General features: G+C 45.6%; 1 non-coding gene across 1 annotated transcript; it reads right to left on the bottom strand.

Annotated features, from left to right (window-relative positions):
* Window positions 1-342: 342 nt before the first annotated feature.
* LOC124231466 (U6 spliceosomal RNA) lies at window positions 343-449 on the bottom strand. The gene has a single exon (XR_006886536.1). It is a non-coding gene; the product is annotated as a U6 spliceosomal RNA (small nuclear RNA).
* Window positions 450-2,915: the final 2,466 nt, after the last annotated feature.

The following is a 2,915-nucleotide window of genomic DNA, read 5'->3' as shown; positions in this document are numbered from 1 at the left end:
AATCCCATTTCCCAGTGAGTATACTGATACTTTAGCATACATTTTCTAGATTTTTCCCTTGCCAACTTATACATATGGATTTTTAAATTTTTACAAAATGAGGTCACACCTATCATTTTGTAATATGCTTTATTTATCTAAATAATAAAATTAGAACATCTTTCCTTGTTATTAGGACTAGATTTACATTGTCAACTTTAATGGCAGTCAAGGATTTATTCTGTTGTGCGGATAGTCCATAATTTATGGTACCGATTACCTTTTATTAGACATTTGGGTTATTTTCTTCTATTTTCTCATGACACACACACCCTGCAATGCATATTCTTTTTTTTTTTTTTTTTAAATATGGAACGCTTCACGAATTTGCGTGTCATCCTTGCGCAGGGGCCATGCTAATCTTCTCTGTAACGTTCCAATTTTAGTATATGTGCTGCCGAAGCGAGCACTGCAATGCATATTCTTGTTGCTGAACATTTGCATGCCTCCGTGATTATTTCCTCGGGATAAAGTTGTTGTCATGGAATTGCGGGCTGATAGCAGTAGTGTGGTTTTAAGACTTTTGGTGCACCATCTCTCATTTACTCCCAAAACAGCTGTCCCAGTGATTTTCCCTCAGCCTGAAAGTTCCCGTTTCCATCTACCCTCAGCAGTACTGAGTATGTTTACTTTTGGACTATTGGTGGGAGAAGAAATGCTTATCTTAATCTAAATTATTTGTTATTAACAAAGGTGAATATTTTCATACATTTATCAGTCACTTGTATTTTTTTGGACTGCCTTTTCATATCCTATACCTTTTCTCCTTTCTTCTTATTAATTTGCAAAGCCTTTTTGCTCTGTGTCATATAGATTACAAATATTTTGGCTATTTTCTTGTTACATTTTCAAATTTGTTTAGGTATTCTTGCTTTACAGAATTTTAAAAGTTTTATTTAGTTAAATATATCAGTCTTTTTTCTTCCATGGTCTTTGACTTTGCACATCTTTTTAGAAAGATCTTACACAATGAAGATCAAATTACTCATTTGTTATCATTTATTTGTTTGCATTTAAATGTTATAAGTATTTGGGTTTATTTTAGTCTGTGATAGAAGATTTTGGTTTTTTCCCCATAGCCAGTTGTTCTCAGTCATACCCCATCCTTTGCCCATGGAAATGATAGTTAGCATGTGAAAAATCTATATAGATATGTTTCTGGCTTTCTGTTTTTGTGACTTTGTCCATTCATTTACAGAACCAGCTCCAGTCCACTGCAGTGGCTGAAGGGACTCAAGTCTTGAGCCTGTTCGCCCTCCTGACAAGCTCTCCAAGTTGGACAAGTCACTTAAACCCTGAACTTCAGTTCTGAGGATTCAGGAGGAGGATGTGTGTAGAGTTCTTGGCTCTGTACCTGGTACATTCAAGGATTCGATAATGGAGATGTTATTGCTATTGACACAGACATGCCAGTGGAACTCGGATGTTGGCTGAGTACCCCCTTGCTCCTCAGGGTAAACTCGGCTTCATCTCCCAAAGGGGGTGGGAAGAGGGAGCTGTGCAAACCCAGAGCCTGCTCAAGATTCCAGCAAGTTCCAGAGCCATCACTGCTGCCTCTGCTGATCTTCACCGCTTACCACAGTTGTGAAAGTCTGTCCCTACTTAGAATTCCAGCCCCCCACTCCCATCAGACTCTCCCCCCACAGCACTGATGACTGCAGGAGACTTTCCTAAGTCCAGGAGGTGGGGGGACGGAGAAAGCACAAGTGAGCATAGGAAAGTGGAGCAGGAAGCCTCTGCATTGGGACTGCTCATCCCGGCACCCCCATACTGGCTTTCACTCACCTTCCCTTAACTGTCTTAGCATCTCTTCCTCTCTGTGACCCCTCCCTTCTCTCACTTCTTCCCTCCTCTCCCCTTCTCCTTTCCCCACCCCCAGAACCAAAACCACGAATGCCTTCACCAACAGAGCAGCCCCCCATCTCTGACACCTTGGTTCCTGCCAGGTCCACACCCACAGGCTCCCCTCCTCCTGAAGAGGACCTCACAGGGCATTTCCCCAAACGAGACAGTTCCTTCCCTAAGAGGGGATTGGTCCAAGGGGCGCTTGGTCCATGGAGGGCCCACCCGTAGGCTGCACCCATGACACGGCGGGCCCAAGGGACTCATCCCCAAGCTCCTTCAAATCCCCATGCCCTCCCACTCCATAAACCTCCTTTTCTCAAGATGACCCGGGGGTATCCGGTCCTTGCAGCCAAGGTTCTAACACACCTCCTTTTACAGATGAGAGAACACAGGCTCTGGGAGGTTCAAAACAAAGTCACACGGGTAGGAAGTGGCACAGCTGAGACCTCAACCCAGAACCCTCTGATTCCACAAGCCGTGATCTTTCTGGAGCTCAGCACAGGGTTTACCAGCTCCCCAAAGGGGCCAGCGCCACCCAGCGATACCGGCTCCTTCTCTCCTGTGTCAGTCTAGCCTCCTGGACCAGGCCACTGTCGTCAGCTAGGCTTCATGGGGTGCAAACCGTGTGACAGAGCACCAAGGCCTTTACCCACTGCGCATGGTTTTGCCCTATGAGGTGGGCATTATTAGCCCAGTTTTACAGGTAAATAAACCAGAGTTCAGAGAAGTAAAGTGACTTACCCAAAGTCACACAGCAAGAACTGATGGCGCCAAGACTTAATCCCAGGTTGGTCTACCCAGAGGCTCTGCTCTTAGCTCCTGCAGAGTATTCCAGCCGCAGAGGCAGGGACAACGACCCCTGGCTGTTCCTGTGCACCTGGATGACAGGGGCATGCAGTCTCTCATGCTGCTTCCAGTTTTGCTGTTGGCATTCTACCCCCATCCTCAGAACCTACTACAACTACCCCTCCTCCAGGAAGTCCCCCCAATCCCCTTGCTGAAGGATCTCTCTCTCTGCATCCTACAGCTCT

This window comes from Equus quagga, chromosome 1, assembly GCF_021613505.1.
Source record: "Equus quagga isolate Etosha38 chromosome 1, UCLA_HA_Equagga_1.0, whole genome shotgun sequence".
Classification (NCBI taxonomy): domain Eukaryota; kingdom Metazoa; phylum Chordata; class Mammalia; order Perissodactyla; family Equidae; genus Equus; species Equus quagga.
Note: the sequence above shows the minus strand (reverse complement) of the source record. Positions and strands in the feature narration are given on the sequence as shown.